At 34.2% G+C, this 20,169-nt stretch overlaps 1 protein-coding gene across 1 annotated transcript in view; it reads left to right on the top strand.

Annotated features, from left to right (window-relative positions):
• The window catches only part of LOC118195619 (protein Tob1-like), a 241,902-nt gene that overhangs the window by 166,340 nt on the left and 55,393 nt on the right, over positions 1-20,169 (top strand). The window lies entirely within an intron of this gene.

Here is a 20,169-nt window from a genome sequence, read left to right as displayed (position 1 = left end):
TGCGAAGAACATAGTATTTAATAAATAAAGGTAACACCCAAAATGCTAAAAAAAAACGCCCACTTGGGCGTAATATAAAATCTGAAATCTTTAAGATTTTCTTTTTATTTCCATATTTTTAGCTCCTAGCAAATTAATCTTAATTTGCACCCACATTACTCCTTTCTAAACATTTTCTGTAGATTTGTTAGAGAATAGGAATAGTGATCCCATCAATAAAGATGGGATTCCAGTTTTCATCTTGCAATTCCGATTCTTTGAATCTTTTAAGAAATTTCCTAACATTTGTAGAGAAAAACTCGCCAAAATATTTTATTATCTTTAAATAAGTTAAACGCTTCCAATAGTGGGGTAATGTCCGCGAGATAACTGCAAATATAATTCCTTCCAAAAAATCCTATACAGGGTGATTCAAACGTCGCACACATCGAACTTTCAAAAATTACGGAAATTACAATATGAATATCAATAGCAAACTGTTTCAGTGGATCATACCCCTATACTGTTGCAGGATATATCATATTTGTTTGCGCATTTCCGCCTTTTTGTATTAATTTTTATCGAAAGGGGAAAACTGTGCGACTAATTCAGTATTCCGAGGATGCAGTTACAGAAAGAGCATAACTAATGAAAAGTACGCCCGGCTAATCTACCGGTAATTATCACAATATTATCTATTTGAAGAAACCTACATACGAATTAGAATACATATTATATATGTAATACAATGCATTCCATATATACATTGTGACTTATCTCATTTGTCTGACGGTAACATCAGAACAAGCCCACGAAAGGTGTCCGCCGCAAACATCGCGGACGAACACGCCGCGGATAAAACAACGCAAGTCGATAAGATAGTGGTACAAAACATCGTGCGAGAAAAGAAAGCAAAGAGAAAACCATCGCAGTTCCAAAATATCGTGGTCCGAAATAAAGCAGTTCAAAAACTTCGCAGTTTAAAAACATCATCGTCAAAAATATCGTGGTGAAAATTAAAGTACGCACAAATCATCGTATGACGATAACATCGCACACATGCGTTTTCAGGTTTTGAAAGTTGTAAATGCTTGTTCGTATAATGATTTGGCAGTGCAAGAAGAAAAGAGGAATTCTTTTACTTCTATATTTTATATTTTTGAATGAAATAATAAATTTTTGCTGAAAAAATAAGAAGGAAACTTCAGTATTTAAAAATTGAAATTGAGTAGAAAATTAATGCAACATATAGAGCTTAATATAATTTTAGTTAATTAACAAAGGTTATTAATAAATTAACGCTTTTTAATAAAGTTTTACTGAAACTTTTTTATGAAAAATACAGTCTAAAAATGCTTAGATAAAGGAAAATAAATAACTGCATGATGTTTAAAACTCCTCTTTAAAAATTGCTTAGTTAATAATCAAATTATTTTCTTTCGCATTTGTTAATTTGATATTGTTTTAGGGAAATTATATATTGTTTTGTATCCGTTTATTCTTAAATTGTTGTTAGCATTTTCATGAATAGCATGCAATCAATTTTTTGGATGTCGATTTGTTAGTTATGACGAAAGTCAGTTACATAATATGTCACTATGCGATCTGAAAGACACATGTGTGCGATGTTATGTGTGTTGTGTAGACACATGTGTGTTGTGTGTGCCTAAGAGAAAGAATTTTTATGACTGAGCATTTACTTCGCAAAGCATAAATTTGATTGCGGTGCCATATTTCTCACACTCCTCGTTGATGATCGCAACATTTTATTCCCGACTTCGTATATTTTATCCTAAGTTAAGAGCATAAACTGCAACTAGAATTTTAAACGGTATATTAGTTTTAACGGTAGAATAATCTTAAGGCATCCATTGAAATAATCTGTTATTTGTTCCTATTTTGGAATTTTCATTTTGAAAGTCTGATAAGAGCAACTTTTGGTCACCTTACATTATCTAAAAGGATTTCAGCATTAGTATTATCGTTACTTTGCTGATTTCGAGAATCATTTAAGAACTAGGAATTTTAAAATTGTAGCAGTTTGTCTTGCAGTTTATTACTTAAAATTGTAGCAGTTGTATGTGAAATGACTGAATTTTTCATTCGAAAATTTAGGACAGCCCTTATAGTTCGCGTGGCATCCTCTTCAGGATGGTAGCCTCTTCAGTTGCAGCTTTTTCCTTCTTCTAATAGGAAATATGAATAATTTTTATACTAGGCATTTCTGCCAGTTTGGCACATATACTCGTAGCTTAAAAGCAGCTGGAAAAGGTAACAAAATTTACACGTTTTTGTTGGAAACTTAGGCGCATTCTTTTAATAATGTCTAACCAGTGGCCGAGGAATTAACACCGCTGAATACTGATAGTTCGACCTGGGTTCGAACCCAGATGAATGGGCTGGCTATCTAGATGGTTTTCTTGCTTTTCTTGATGTGTAACTTAAATAGGAAGTCTTTCAAGAAGGTGTCCCTTCCTTGGACAGGTAACCTTCGTGTGCTATACCATATTCAAATAATCCAGCTTAACCTATTTCTAAGGATGTCACCTGCCTTTGCATTTTCTGCTTCATAATTTAATCGAGTTACTTCTTAGAAATTATGATTTATGCAAAATCTAATATTATATGCTACTAAATACTACTTGGCAGAAATTGCAATTTGTATAAAATTTGCTAATTATGCATTAGAAATATATAAAAAGTTTCTAAAAAAATTTAATTTAAGTATTTAGCGACGTTTTTCCAAAAGTTCCCAAACTACTTTGAAAGCTCTCACTTACAATTTTATTCTTAGTAATCTCCCTCCCTTTTTTTTTTTTTTTTTTTTTTTCTTTTCCCCGTCTGTGCTTGGCTACTACTAAGGCCGGAAGTGGTGGCCACTTTACTGTGGAAGTATCTAACAGGTGGGCCACCGTTACCTCCTATGAAAGGACGGATAATTACAGCCATGCCTCCTACGGGATTCAAACCCGGGCCCTTCGGTATTGCAGTAGGCTTCCCTAACGACTTTTCCGTTATTAATCTTAATAAGGCGTAATGAGAAACGAACAGAAGAAAAAGCATTTTTTCTCAAAGTGGTATCTCTGTTAACTTCTGTAAGCTCTTCAAAAAACAAAAGATTAGGCTATGACAGAAGGCTTGAAACTATTAATCAAAGCTAAGTAGCCGACGAAATAAAAAATGACACATACCACTCCTTATGCCTAGAAATGTCCTTCTGAAAAATCTTCCTTTTTAAACTCTACAGATACGCGGATATGCTTTCAAATATCTCATCTATCCTCTTAAAATAGGGTCATGTAGGTCTCTCCCTCTATTCAAGTAAGAAGGGAAAAAGATCGTAAATTTTACCAGCAATTTAGGTTACTGGCGAAGAGAAAAATGGGAGATTTGGTGTGCGATCTATAATAATCAAATTGACTTCCTCCGATTCTCTTTTGATAAAGTTGGTACTAAAACCTGACGAAGGGAATTTTTGCTTAACCTACAATTCTTTCAAAAGGAATATTAACATTCGTAACCTAGATGTTTGGAACTGAATGTATGGAACTAAATGTGGTTGAATGAACAAATGACCCTTGAACATGAGGGGTTTGAACTGCGTGGCTCCACAGATCCGCTGATTCCTCCCTTCCCTGTCCAAATAAGTATACTGGAAACGTTTTGAAGACTTTGGTCAGATTGAAAATCGTGAAAATAAACGACGTAGCCTTGAAATAGGGGGGGGGGGAATAGGTATGCCTTGTGCGTGAAATATACGTGTATGTGCATACTAATTAGGGGCACCAGACGTCTGGATCATCCCGGATAGTCCTAGATTTATAATCGCGTTCGGAATTTAAAAAATGGCTGGTATTTTTAAATGAAATTGATTATACATCTGTTTAATCAGTTTCCCCGTTCAAAACATCAATTATAGTGCGAAAAAGATCTTTTCTGTAATCAAAGTTATTTGGCTTTTATGAAGAAGTCGATTACAGATGTCAAAATTTAAACTTGAAAAAGAATTGCAATTATTCATGCAGTGATTTTTATGAACATACTAAATCCAACGAAGAATTTCTGAAGAAAATATTAGCTAATGAACAATATGCAACAGTGGAAGAAAAACAAGAATTCCAGTCTTCCCCATCTTCAAAGTAAAAAAGCTGCAATATGCATGCAGTCTGTTTTTCAATATTTTGGTTGTTTTGTTGTCAGTGGTGTGTGATGTTTTTTATTTCTTCATAAAAACTTTTGTCCGTCATAATTTGCATATGAAAAGTTTTCTAACCACTGAAATTAATTTTTCATAAAATTATCGGATATGGGCATTCTCAGAAAGTTTTTGGGGAAGAACTAAAGACAAATAATTACATCAATAAATTTTTATCTAATATTTAATTAAGGGTTTATAGGCAGATTATAGAATATAATATTACATCGATAAAAATACGCATGTATTATATTAAATCGTTGAACACGGACTTGTGGAACGCGATTTTGCTTATATATGTTTTCTTAACCGTCTCGATTTAATTTATCGAACACGAGAATTTCGGTTATACGCGGTAGCTGAAGAACGTCGGCAGGTTGTGATAGTCTTTTTTAAAGACTGGTTTGAAAATTCGTTCCTTAAAGAAATCAATTATTGCTTAGAGCAGCAAAACCAGAACTTTAAGTTTCTCCTAATGCTCGATAATGTTCCAGGACACGGTGCTGAAATTCTAACAATGCTGCATCCGAATACAGATGCAAATGCAAATGCAAAAGTTTTAATCTTTTTCCCTAAAGTCATTTTCTCAACCCAATCGATGGATCAAGGAATCGTGAACACATTCAAAGCCTATTATGTCAGGCATGTTTTCATTTCAGCAAATATAACACTAGACGAAGGAAAACACGGTACACTAATGGCATTTTGGAAGCAATTCAACATAAGACACTGAATAGAAATTATTAAACTCGCATTGAAACAAGTGAATTCATCAACAATAAATGCTTCCTGGCATCAGTACTGGTTAGAAATTGTCAACAGTTTTAATGTATTTCTATGGATTGAAAATGAAGTCAAGGAAATCGTACATATTGCAAAAGCAATACGTGGGGAAACATTTTTCAGATATTAAAGATTGAGAAATTAAAGAATTAGTAAAGAATGACCTTCTTGAAATGACAAATGAAAACTTGGATGTTCTTATAACACCAGCAGATGCTGAAAGCAGCGATAGTGTAGAAGGTAAAGCGCCTTTAACGTACTAGAAATTAAGCGAATTGTTAAAAAAGGCACACGAATCTCCGATTTTGTAATGAAGATTGACCTAAATGAAGTAAAGAGAGAGCAGTTTATGACAGGGATTGAAAAAGTTTACACTCCTCACCGCAAAACGTTTAATGAGTTGCGCCATATTTGTTTTCCAATGACGGACACCAGCCGTGTATAGGCTTTGGCCACTGCTAAGGCCGGAATTGGTGGTCTCTTTATTATGGAGGCACCTAATAAGTGGGCCACCGTTGCCTCGTATGAAGGGATGGGCAAATTACATCCATGCTTTCTAGTGTGATACGTACCCGGGCCCATCGCTACGGTAGTCAGAATCATCAACCAATTTCCCATATGGGCAGCCAGTTGTATCAGACATTGTCCCAAGCAAAAATGACCAGCTATTTATGAAAATAATTGTATCGTGTATCTACTTTTTAAGCAGTAATAGAAATCCTTTCAATAAACATTTGCTTCATTTTCTCTTTTAATTACAATAATATTTAGGTTTGTATAAATTCTTTAATTTGAATTATACCTAATCCGTTTTTCAATAGAAAGGTTTCTTAACGGAACGCGATTTTGTCGTACGCGCAGCAATCCCTACGTTTGGCAAGGGTTTTCTGTATACATATACTTTCATGTATCAATGCAAAACACATTTTTTGCTTAATGCAGCCGGGTCATATGTGCCATTCCTCCCTTTCCGCGAGTGCACGTGGTCCAGAATTTTCGTTCTTAAAATATGGTAGCTCTAATTATGTGTCTATTTTACTATGCATTACTATAAAGTACGATAGAATTCGAATTATTTAGATAACCCAGTTGACATTTTTTTAGGTCGAAAGCGCATTCATTGTAATTAGTGGCAGATTTATGAAGTAGAGTGGGGATCCATTGCTGGAACTTTTGAAGCTCTTTTGTCATAAAACACAGGATGTTTTTTTTTTTTAAAGTTATTAATGATTTGGGAGCTAGTAGCGCGATGGCTCGACTCCATAAATTCCACTCTCGTTTGCACTCATGTTACTGATATGTCAGCTATAGTTATGTTGAGAAAGTTCTCATGTTAGAAATCCGAAAAGCTAGAGCTCAATATAAATGCTAAATATAAAGAATATAAAGAAGTCAAACTTGCTTCCTAGAGAAATTTCTGCTCTAATAATGCAGATACCTATGGCCTAGCTTACAGAATAGCATATAGTAAAATTTACTGGCCAATCACCATCATGACGTCGTTACTCCCTTCAGCAACTGCAATTACAGAAGTAGTACAACGCATTATGGATAATATCTTTATTTCTGACACGGATGATGACTTTTTAGAGCTACAAAGAGCAATCAGATATAATTCCCAACTGTGAACAGGATGAACAGAAATGTCCGTGATATCATACAGGCTTTAGCACTGAAAAAGGTACTAGGCCCGGATGGCATATATAATGCCATTATTCATGTTCTGCATCAAGGTCTTTCGGAACTTATCTTTGTTTGCCTGTAGGCTTGCTGGAGACTGCGCGCTTTTCTTGGAGACACGAAGACTGGAGAAGTAGCTTTGTTCTTGGAAGCGATAAAGATACTCCATACCCTCCCTCATTCAAGCAGTCTGACTACTTCCAGCCTTAAGAAAATTTCTCAGAACTAGTTATACTTTCCAAACTCAATTTCCATTCTGTAAAATACAGCTGTAATTCACCTTCAGTAGTGTGGCTTCCGTGTAGGTTGTTTTACGGATTAAGCATTGCATGAGCTTATGTCGATTCTTAATTTCAACAAGAATGCAGATATGTACTCATTCGTTATTGTTATAGATATTAAAGGGGCATTCAACTCGCTTTAGTAGACTGATGTCATCAGCACTCTTTATTCCGTTTCATGCCTAAGTGCCAAAATTGATCTCATACAAAACTATCTACAAGATCGAACTGTGAAAATTACGCTGGACAACACTATTGTCAAAAAATTTATGTTACGCTGTGTCCTTCAAGATTCTTGCCTGGGACCAACCCTATGGAACTAGGTTGCTAAATACGACATTCCGGCAAGTCAGAGACATAGAATTCGCTAACATAGTCCATGCAGACGATTTCCTATTGGTGGTTGCAGGAAGAAGTGACTAGCAGAGAAGAGTACAAATACGCTTAGATATGTTTGCGCAATGGGCCAGAGAACAAAAGCTACAGATGTCGGTTCAGAAAACACTCGCGGTAGTAATAGGTGGCAAGGGAGTTTTAAAACCGAATCCTAGATTAAAACCTTTTGGCTTCCTGTTAAATTTGTTGCTGAATTCAAATACTTGTATCATTACTGATAACCGTTTATCATGGATATTATATTTGAACTATCTAAAGGATAAAATTAGTAGGCTTTCCAATACCATGGAATGTATAATATCATTAAAATGGGGCATTCCGTTACCATTGTTGAGGGCATGGTATCAGACAGTTACAGAGCGTATAGTTCTTTATGCAGCTTCTATCTGGTGAAGTAAAATGACTTCGCATATGAGGAGAAAACTGCTCACATACAACGATAGCAGTTGCCATTATATGAGACACACACTGTATTACCCAAACCGTTGCCCTCTAAGTCATTTTTGGTTTTTTTCTCTACTTGATCTGGTGATTGAATGAGAGGCTATGCTTCGGAGACCACAGGACTTAATTTGGTAACTAATATGTGGAGACGGAATTAGTTTCCTTCTGACTCCAAAAATATAATCCTGCAAGTATCTGCCATCCGACTCATTGCAACTTACAGATAATATCTTCTTTGCTCAACCAACAGATCTCCAGTAAGATATCTCTCTATATTAAAGTGGATATAAGACAGATTCAGGTATAGGCTGCGGCTTTTGCCATCTGGACGGAGATCAAATTGTACGTTCTTGGAAGTAGAGACTGGGATGCAATACAGTGTACCAAGCAGAAATAATAGCAATAAAAGCGGCGACTGCCTATTCTCAAAGCAGTCCGAGAATACAACGATGATATACACCAACTTAGCTTCTAGTCTTGCCGCTATCTCAGCAAAGTGAAACCTAAGTGCCTTAGTTATGTAAATACCTAAAGTATTGTTTGAGTGCTCAGCCTATATAAAGCCTACTCTGTGCTGGGTGGTGGTTCACAGTGGTATTCTGAGAAATGAGCAGGAAGATATCATGATGAAGAATGCGGCCAATTATCCATCCCTTCTGCAGCATCCCGTTTGTTTCACTTCTAGTCACATTTTCTGAACAGCCGACCCTCAAGTACACTGGTGAAATAAAATAAGAAAATTTGCATATTTTTATTGAATTGCATGAAAAGAACTGAACTGAAGGAAAAAACCACTGCTTCTAGATAAAAATGCAAATCTTGTACGGCAAATACGTAAGCGTACATGTGTGTGTAGGGGGAGCCATCAGAAAAACAGGTTTTATAAGTGCATGGAGGGTAAGACGAATTGCGTTCGCTAGCACATCTCGGCGAATTTCTTGGTGTTATCTTGCAGCAATCGGTTAAATTCACATCGGAACAATAAAAATTAGTAACCACTAAAGTTTAGATGATGGAATGAGGTGGCGAATTCTGGGGAGGCTAGAGACAGGCCATTCGCAAGTCCAGATATGCAGAGAGTTTAATTTAACGGCCAGCGTCGTGTGTAACCTATGGAAACAGTTCCAGGATACTGGATTCATCGAGAGAAAGCCTGGGCAAGGTCGTCCAAGAGTCACGACGGCCAGAAAAGATCGCCACTTGTCCATTTTAGCGAGGCGTAGCAGAGGGCTACAGCTTCTCAGCTCTCTCGGGACTTGTATGCAACCACAGGAACCCGTGTAACAAGGATGACTGTTTCCAAAAGACTAAATGAGAGAAGGCTGTTTGCCAGAAGACCGGCTGTTTGTGTCCCGCTCACGCCTACGAAGAGGAGAGTCCGATTAGCATGGTGCAGGCAGCATTGTGATTGGAGTACGAAGCAATGGACGACCGTTCTGTTCACCGACGAGTCTTGTTTTAGCCTAAATACCAATTCTCGCCGGACTTTCATATGGAGAGAGCCAGGGACGTGCTACCTACCCTTCAATGTCCGCGAAATCAACAATTATGGTGGTGGCGATGTAATGGTCTGGGCAGGCATCATGTTGGATAGCCGAACATCTCTCCACGGCTTTGACAAGGGCTCTGTGACTGGTGTGAGGTATAGGGATGATGTCTTGGAGCCCTATGTTCGCCTTTTTCGGGGTGCAATGGGCCCCAAGTTCATCTTACAGGATGATAACGCGAGGCCACATAGAGCTCTTCTGGTTGACGAATTTCTCGAGAGTGAGGATATTCGCCGGATGGATCTCTAAACCTCGGCTCTATAGAGCATGTCTGGGACGCTCTGTGGAGGGCAATTTCAACCCCCTCCGAGAACCATCCAAGAACTGAAAACAGCGTTGCTGAATGGGTGGGACCAATTGCCACAGGCACTCATAAACTGCCTTATTTCCAGTATGACATCACGCTACGAGGCCTGTATGGCTGTAAGAGGGAACCATACCCCCTATTAACCCATTTCTTTTGTGTCTTCTGCAACCGCTATTTCAGACTTTCAGACTCCCATGAGTGTTACACACGAACATATGTGTCTATTTTAACTGTTGAATGTTTATTTTGTTTGTATTATATCAACCTATGTTCACACCAAATTTTATTAAAATCTGTCCAGTAGTTCTGGAGATCGTAGATCAAATATGAAAATTCTCCTTATTTCTTAGCAGTTTGTCATGACTTGTATGTCTTTTGATTTTCTTTGGAAATATGATGTATCCTGAATAGGAACACGGAGCTTACTCAAGCTATGTTCAAATATGAAGTAGACAGCACCAGCAGGAAGGGTTGATTTTACCCTTTATTCTCTATATGATTTCAGGTGCTCTCGCACTTTGGGATACAGAGACCAATCATTTGTCTGAACGTAAAAATATAAAACTACTAACTAAAATTTTAAATAAGAGCAAACTTTGAATTAATTTATGAATGCCTAACACTAAGACTGACCTTTTAAAAGATTACGTATGTAGTACGCAAACTGCCGAAACTACAATATGTTTTAAATATCAAGAGGACTAAACCTCTGGCCTTAAAGACAAGCAGCAGCTGATTGAAAACTCGCGTGTAATGCAGTGGCAAGGTGGCTCACTTTCCCTCTCTCTCTAATCCATAGTATTTTTTGATCCATAGTTTCCTTCTGAATTGTTAATTATTAAAATTAAATACAGTCAAGCTTACTTTGAAGCATTTTTCAAGGAATCGTCTGAAGAAAATTCCTCAATTCATAAACTGGAACATCCTAAACTTATAACTGGATTGAGAAAAAAAGCAGTTAACGAGGCAAGAAAAAAGTACGATTGTACTAAAAGTAAAAAATTACCGCAAACTCCTGCTAAATTTAAATGAAGTTCAACAAAGGTAGTCATTCCCAATCCAATGGGAGCGCATAAATTAATGCTCTTAGAGGAACTTCGTAACTAAGAAATTTTTTAAATAGTTCAACAGCTATAAATGAAAAATAAAAGGTTTCCAATGTATTTTTACTAAGAAGTTTAGATTTTTGCAATTGGCAACTGTGAAGGAGTTATTATGATACGAAATTCTATTAATAGCTAGTACTACTTTTTGTTTTATGATCTTCGCAAACCAGTGGCGTAGCTACAGAAGTGACTTACTTTACATTCGAAACATAATTTTATAGGGGTTAATCATGTATTGTGGGGGTAAAAAGAAGGAAATGATGAAAACTGAAGAATAATGAAACGACAATTTTCTTACGAAATTGAAATTGAGTTGAGAAGAGAATTTTTTTAAATTCCCGCAGAGCATTCGAAGAAATCACAACCAGACATTTTTTTTTTAACTCCATAGAAATTTTTTAATGAGAAATGCGACTTCGATGATTCATCAGTTGCCTCTAATGGGAATACAGTATTGATAATGAAATGATTTATTAAATTTTTCAATTTATTTAAATTATTTCAATCCCAATTGAAGACATTGTTTTATCTCATAAAAAAACATGAAATTTAAATTTTTGAATTTGATTGGAACAAAACCTTCAGATCAGTTACTTCGACACGCCACTGGAAAATATCTTGCAGAAAATAACGAAGTGAATTTCATCAGTTCTAACGCACTGACTATCGCCATACAAAGTTAAAATAATTATACAAGTACCGTTAAAATTTCATAATTTTTTTTCTTTTTTCCGTTTCCTTTTTTTTTTTTTTTAATTTTGTTAACTCTAATTTTTAACTCCTCATATTCCACAAATATACCATGAGGTTTACAGAAGTAAGTTACAGCACTAGCAAAATAAATAAACAAATGCACAATAGCACTGCAAATAGAGAAAATTTTATTAAAAAATAAATAAATAAAAGTTAAAAATATATAAAAAATAAGTAAAAGAAAAAACAAAATTAAAAAAGTAACAACATAAAGAGAACTAATCTAAATTGAGAATAAAATTCGGAAAAGCAGAAATTGTCTCTTTAGTCCGAAAAAGTTCAGAAAATATTGGTGGCCAAGATACAGACAGGGGCATAAAATGTTGCCTGAAATATCTTCCTCTGCTGGACATAATGAACCACTCAAGAACATGCTTAACATATTCATCGCCGTTACCGCAGCTGCACAAAATACTTGAAACAAGTCCAAATCGCTTTAAAGAGCTATTAAAATTTCTACGTCCAGTCAAAAATAAAATAACTTTAAAATCTGTTGAAAATTGAATAACTTTTATTCTATGGAAAAACAGTAGAGGAAAAAAATTACTCCATTGTGCTTTTGGTGAGGCCAGATATTCTCTGTTCCAAATGCAGATAGCATCATTTCTAGTTAGAAACGGGAACACGGAGATTTAAATCAATATGACGTTTCGTGGCTAGCTTTGCTAGAGCATCAGCTCTCTCATTTCCAAAATTTCCACAGTGTCCACGAACGTAAGAAAAATGAATATCGATATCATGATCTTGCAAAGTTTGTAATAATAATCTGAATTTCAACGGCACGTTTCTCTGATATGTTAATTTTCATACAAATTGGCTTTAAAATGATAAATATGTCTAAATGGAAGATTTTTTATGCTTTAAAATTCGAGATCATCATGGTCAATCAACTGGATATCGCGAAAGCAATAGTTTCGAGAAATTTTCTTTCGACGTAACGCTAAAAGTTTTTGGAAAGGGTTGAAATGGCTTGTAACATCATAAATGGATTGCACGTCATCCGTTATTACTGTCTGCATAATAGATTTTTTTCCAGTGTGTAAATTGTGACAACACACTTATAAGGTATTTTCGCCCTCCTTTCTGCATGTCTTCGTGGTGTAAAGATAGCACACTCGGCGCGTATTCGAGAGGTCCGCGTTTTGAGTCCTGGCGAGGGCATTGTTCATTTTTCGTGTTTCCTGCTTCAAGAAAACCTAACGACTAATTAAATTTCATTAAAAATACCCCCTCTACAGTCGCATATTTGTTTAGAGTTTTTTTTTCTATTTCTTTTGATGCAATTAGTTTTTAGCCTTAGCCTTAACCGACAGTTCAAACTAAAGATTTTTCTCTTACATTTATTGATATTGATAGCTCGACTAATAAAACATTTCCAAATGCTTTGGGACGATGTACCAGGAACGTTCTATTCAGGTGCTTTTAATGCGAGTGATACCAATGGCATGGGACTGATATCCATCTTTATTTGAGGATAAATAAGCCAATAAACTAGCTTCTAAAGGTAATTAAAGAAAGAAAAAAATTCGAAATGCTATCAAAGGATTTGATATGTTACTCCGCGTAAAAACCTTTTAAGAAAACTCCGCCCCCCTCTTTTTACGGTTAATTATTAGAAGCATTTAATACATGTGGGTGCAATTTTGAAATCACCTTATATGTGGTCAGGTCGTAAATTTAGAACCCCTTTTTTCACGGGGGGTGCTGAAAAGAGGGGACAATCTTGCTCATGGTCTTGAGAAAATGTGGGGGTCGCTTAAACATCTAACTTCTCTACATTCAGTTTTTATACAGAGGAAAATACAAATTGAATTCTTCGAATGAATGAAATTTTGTACAATGAAAATGGATTATTGAACGATAAACTGTAAGGCAAATAACATCTTTTTTTAAAGTAGGAGTAGAAAGGCAAATATTTGTTAAATCAATGAATTTGTAGTAAATATTGAATTTTTCATTTTGAATGCTATGTTACATGTATGCAAAGTAGCTGAGTATCTGAGAAAGTAGTGTTAACCCAAATGGCTTTCCACCTTTTCACGTCTAAAGACTGTTTTTCAATTACATTGTGGTCGCTGCTTTTTGGTTAATTTTCTTATGACATATAAACATTAAATTGTTTTTAATTTGAGACTTATGAATAAAATATCGCAAACTAGACTGCAGAAAATTCTTCAGAATGAAGTTAATACTGAAAAATACATTTATCCTATTATCCAATTTTATCCTACAAAAAACTTTTAAAAAGTGTGGAATTAGCAGTGCACTAGGTGGAAATAAGGATGACATTGTGTTTTAGAAAAGTGGCAAATCTAGTTACAGTGACAACCTAAGTGAAAATAACTATGATTTTAGCAACAGGGTGATGACGCATTTCTGGGATTCTAAGAAACGCTGATGTATTTGCTAATTTTTTAATGCAACAGTTCCGTTTTCGTTGTATAAAGTGTTATCATTAAAATAGGCACTTAATTCTTTTCTGTCTAAGTATTTTTGCCAAGTTTTAACCTGATAAATCAATGCGCGTCTTACAGGTCAGGAAATTGAGATATGGTATAAATCGCCCTTCATTTCGTATCAGTGCCAACGATTTCGATGAAAAAGGGTGCCTTTTTAAAAACGAACTTATTAACGAAGAAAAGCCGTTTTATGTACAGCATAATGTCTAAAAATACCGTCAAATTAAACAGTAATATTGACTTTGATGCTTTTGTATGCATTTCTTGAATTGATTAATAAATGTAAATTTGTAATTTAAAACAAATGTATAATATTAGTACATGCTAGTTATCTGTGTTATTGCTTCGTTTCTGGTATAGACCCCCCCCCCTCCCAGAAAAAAGCGTTTTGCTCTTTGATCGCAAAAATTTCTCGATTTTCCATTACTTAACCAGTGGAATATCCTAGTTTTTCCCCCAATAAAATTACAACTCTGCTGCAACAACTGAGTAAAATATTTGCAGCTATCTACACATAAATTGAATGTTTATTTAAAAATAAAATATTTCCTAATTTTTATATTCCTTTTCTAGTTTTTATGTAATTTCAAAATTTAACAATATCAGTTAATGAAATACTTGCAAGTAATATAATGGTTCTGCGAAATATATCCTTGATTCCAAACCCTTACTGCTAGGCATCAACCCATCGCTCTTAGAATACATTATTAGTTCAAAGGGGCAATTTGCCCAGAAGGATTATTAATTTCATTTTGGCATTTTGCGTTGAAAACTATAAACGGCGAATCACTTTTCAAATTGTTGCCACCAAATATTATCGCCCTGTATTATATTTAAAGAAATTAAATAATGAAGAGTCTGCATGAATGTATGTATGTTTTGATAAAGCGACGGTACCTAGAGCCATCAAAATTTGAATAACGTAATCTTTCATAGAATATCGGCGTGTGGAAGCCCTAATTTGAATTTAAAATTTATTTTATTATCGATTTCATATTTTATAACACTTCAACGAATTTTTGATTAACAAACTCAGCGATTTCAAAGCGAGCAATGGCAACACTGTACGAAAAAAAAAAATTTATCTCCAGCGCGAAATATATATTCCTGATATACTGATACTGAATGAGACCTAAAAACACTTTTTTTTTAAAATATATCTCCCCTTATGATCCCTGAAACAACTGTTTACTTTCCCCTTCCGTAATTAACGTCACTCTCCTGCGCTTGACCGCATTTGCAAAGCCACCGCAATTTTGTGTTCATACGGAATATACTAGAATCAAACAAAAAAAAGAAGCATTCACAATGTCTAAATTACCGAAAGTGGCACCAAAATTTTTACAGTTTCGAACTGTAGTGGTTTTGTATTTCATATGAACGTCTAAATTAAAGTTTAAAAAAAAGAAGAAAAAAGAGAGTAGTAATAATTTTAAGGAAAGAAAGACGAAGAAAAATAATAAGGAATTTTTAATGGAAGTTTTCATGTTAGATATGTAAAGATGCCTAGCTGTGCACAGTATAGAAACAAAATTTCGACATTGGAAAAATAAAGCTGTGTACATTTTATAGACTATATGAAGCTAAGTTTTTTATCTTCTTTTTCTTATCAATAAATTTTAAGCTTGGTGCGGGCCTATTCTTCTTAAATATTATTTTTTCTCAAAGAGCAAAAGTTTGAAATAAAAATAATTTTATGGGGGCTTTATATATTCTTTCGTCGGGAAAATCCAGCCCTAGACCTTAACACAGCGGAAGAAGTTATCAGACTATTTCAACTTCAATGATTTTTTACGCCAGCAAAAGATTTTTTAGTCCAAAGGGGCTTTGTCCCTGAAGGATTACCGTTTTTGTTTTGCGATTTTGCATTGAATCACTATAAATGCCCGTTTCCCTTTTCAAACTGTTGCCACTAAATGTTAGAGTCATGCATTACATTTGCAGAAATTAAATAATGAAAAATCTGCATAAATGTATGTATATTTCTCGCATTGGAATAAAACAATGGTACATAAAGCCATCGAATTTTGAATGACGTAATCTTACTGCAAATATGAGCATGTGGAAGCCCAAATTTGAAATTTGGAATTTGTTTTATTATCGATTTCATATTTTGTAATACTTTAACGAATTTTTGATTAACAAACTCAAGGATTTCAAAGCGAGCAATGGCAACGTTGTACAGAAAAGCATTTTTATCTCCAGCGCGCGAATATCGGAAATTCTAAAGGTATGTTCATTTTAAAACTATTTTGTGATATTGCTGTTGAACTGAATTTTATGGTATAAGTGCGAAGAACGTGATATTAAATAAATGAATGTAATACACAAAATGTTAAAACAACACTGTACGTATGGACAGAATAAGTGCTTTTTTCCCAAAACGGATTGTAAAATGGAATTAAAATGGATTCAGAAGGGATTTTTTTTATGTCCGTTCGTAACTATGTATGTATCTCGCAATTCAAAAACCAATAGCCGTAGAATGTTGAAATATTGTATATGAGATTGCTATAACCTCTAGCTGTGCACCTCCGTTTTTTGTTGCAGTCTGCAGCATCAAATGCATTTATGTATATGTTTATTCTTATATGTTGGTAAATTTTGCATTTTTTCCTGTCAAAGCAATTGTTCTTATGTTCCGGTTAATTTTTTGACGCATTTAATTAATCTGCATACAATAGTTGTAGAATTTTCAGTTTAAAATTTGAGCTAGGCCTAAGGAGGCCACCATTTGTTTACATTTGAAATTTTTAGTATAACAGTGAAGTTATTTAGTGCACCAACTTCACTGTGTTTTTACTCAGTGTGACCAAATGTTAACTTTCACTTTTGTGGACTCCGAATTTTGTGTTCTGCGTAGAAACTCTAATTGTAGAAATTATTTTTTAGATGTTTTTAACTGTATTTTTTTTTTTTTTTTTTTTTTGTGTGTGTGTGTGTGTGTGTGTGTGTATTTTTTTACAGTTTTTAATGAAGATGTTTTTATGCATGCCACAAAGTGAAAACTGAATTGATTGAATGAGAAATGTATCTCTAGTGAAATTCGAGGAAATAAGTTAAAATGAAGTGCAGCAAAAAATGTGTATAATTTAATAGGCCGTACAAGGAAGGCATGTGATGCCCACATCACACTATTTGTTTAGTTTGAGGAAACAAATCATAGGTCTTCCATCTTTAGCAGAAAAGTATATGTATTATAACTTTACTATTTAGAGAAAAACCATTGTCGTGGTATGACAATCCATTATCTTTTTATTAAAGTTCTTTCAATCATATCTGATACCTGATATCACGCAGCTGTAAATCGAATATTCAGATCTGATTCGGGAACAAAATTCAGCAGCTGCAACATTTTTTAACTCGTTCTGATATGTAAATGAATACGAGTAGAGAAATCTGCATTGCTCCAGCTTGCTACATGAGCCGTTTCCATAATAACAACAAATTAATCAACGTTCGCAACGGCCAATGCCCTAAAAATCGAATTAGAAGCAAAACAAAACAAAGCCGTGAGGGAGCGGCTGCAGATATCTGTTGCCCACAGCTGTCAAACTTCCGCTTGCGTAAAGGAAACGCATTCTTCGGACGGGTTTGTGTTCTGGAGCTGGTATCTGCCGGGACTTCAACTACTGCAGACGCCGTTATTACCTACAATAAAAATTGGAAACGGATTTTTTTTTTTCCTGGCTGTTATTGCGTTCTAAACTTGCTTGAGAGGGAAGTTGGTTGTTGTCAAACCCTCCTGTGATGTTCCCGCTTTATTTGCAACATCCTATGCGACAGTTTCCTGCCATATTTTAACTGTCGCTTTTTCGAAAAGGGCATGGAACAAAAAACCCTTTCTTCGCTGTCTGCAGTCGTAACGCCTCTTAAATATTTACACGAAGAGGTAAACAGAGAAGTAGGCTAAAGTTCATAAGCATAATTGAAATGAATTGTGTTTTGTTTTAATACAATTTATATGCGACAGGGGTTCCCAACGGAGTAGATACAGACAGACCCCTTTAGGGGTTGATAAAATTACCAGAGGGGTTTATGATGCTCAATGGGTCGACTGAGGCTCGACAGCCGAATAGATTCAATATCCCACTGATTAAAAAAAAAAAAAAAAAGTATTAATAAAATTCGGTATTAATTGTTTAATGACATAAAACTTTCACACAAGTAGTCACATCTAATTAAAACACATGGCTACGCAAAGGTTTGAAATTTAAAAGTCATCTGAGAGAAATACAGGTATCCCCAAATTAAACTGGTACCAGACCAACATTAATTACTTTTCTTTCTTCTTGGTAGGAGCAAGCTTCAGTCAAGTCAATAACTTGCTACGGTAGACAAAAAAACAAGCGGAATATTTTTTGAACAAGTTGATTTAAGAATTAAATTAAGCAATTTTATGCCAATATTAACAAAAAATGCCTCAGTGCATTAAGAAGCCATCACATTTATTAAAATCGAACTTTAGGCAGTTAGAATCTGTGATTTTGTGCCTGAAAATTTAAGTTATTAATGCTAATTATTTATACTATGATTACATTGCATGTTCGTATAATAGAGAAAAACGTAAAGGGCTCTATGAAGAAAACCATTTTTTATAGGCGTTGATACAAGAAAAAGTTCGAAATCCCTGATCTCTCTCTCCCTATATATATACAAGCAGGTTAAGTTCCATTGGATAATGATAACTTGAATATTCCTAACAAATAAGTAACCCGAATTTTTTTTATTTTTCAAAAGGCACAAAATGCTATGTTTACACTATATGTATAGCAATTTATATAGCAATAAGGCTCTCTCGCTTTATTCTCTTTTTCGGCTTACTTGGGAATATTAACTTTTGATTTTTAAAAGAAACTTTTGTTTTCTATAAAGAACATTTCATCTGTATTTACAACACGGCTTACTATTTCACCCTACAGGGCAATTTCTCGCTTTGTGTCGGCGTCTGAAATCCATTTTTCTAACTAAAATTGATTATTTTTAGCCGCTAAAACAAAATGACTTTTTTTTTTCCTCTACGATATTTAGGCGCAGCTGTCAGAATCGTGCTTAGAAATTCTTTCGCCTGAGGCAGTAAATGCGCGCTTATCAAACTAGCTATATTTGTATATATAAAATATTTTCATATTAAACAAAAGTAAGCATATTAAATGAAAATATCATAGTTCTTAAAGCATAATTTTACAATTATTCTTATATGGTATTTTTAAATCGCAGTTTTATAAATTCAGCTGAATAATACGTGTAATGATTAATTAATAATATTTAAATACTTTTTTGATAAATAGTAAATAATTTAAAAATAATATAAAACGCATTACATTAATTTTAGAGCATTTTAGGAATTTAACATTTCTTACTTTTAACGAAGCAAAATGGACAATAATGTTTTTACTCAGTTCATGTTCTGTAGAAATAATAACTGTCTTTGAAAGTGCTTGCTATAAGTTTCGAATCACGATATTGCGTTGTTTCACTTTTCATTCCTGTCCGTTTCCCTTAGGAAACATGTAAGATATTATTCTTTCATATTTAATCTGTATATTTTAATTTGATTGAAAATAAAACTACATTTACTTCATAATATACCTTATTAAATATTAATTAATAATTGTAAATTATTAATTTAATATAAATTTTTTATATTTAATTTTTTTAAATATAAATTATTAATTTAATATAAATTTCAATATTTTTTACAGAATTGCATTACATATGTTTTCACTTTTTAAATACACAGAATAAGTATAAAGTTCCCATATTATTGCGTATTCATCTAATATTCTGTAAAACGTGTGACTATTCCACCTGAGCAATCTCTATCGATAATATCAACTGATAAATCATATTAAACTTTAAATGAGCCCTTCTGGGCGATCGTTAAAATCTGAACTCTTTCAGATTTTTTTTAATCCAGGCAAGATTATTATTATTATTATTACCCCAAAGAAACGTTAGCAAAGAAAGGCTATTATTTTCGTTTTGGCATTTTGTTTTAGTTCACTATAGAAATCTCAATCACTTTTCAAATTGTTGCCACCAAATATTAAATCCCTGCATTATATTGAAAGAAATTAAATAATGAAGAAGCTACATGAATATATGTTTATCGCATTGTGTAAAAAAAAAAAAAAAAAAAAAAAAGGTACCTAGAGACATTAAATTTTGAATAACGTAGTCCTGTATTCGAATATGGGCAACTGGAAGCCATAATTACAGCAATCAAATTCTGAATA

This window comes from Stegodyphus dumicola, chromosome 1, assembly GCF_044657685.1.
Source record: "Stegodyphus dumicola isolate Sdum_Otavi_A_Nest chromosome 1, ASM4465768v1".
Taxonomy (NCBI): Eukaryota; Metazoa; Arthropoda; class Arachnida; order Araneae; family Eresidae; genus Stegodyphus; species Stegodyphus dumicola.
This window is presented reverse-complemented; position numbering and strand designations above follow the sequence as displayed.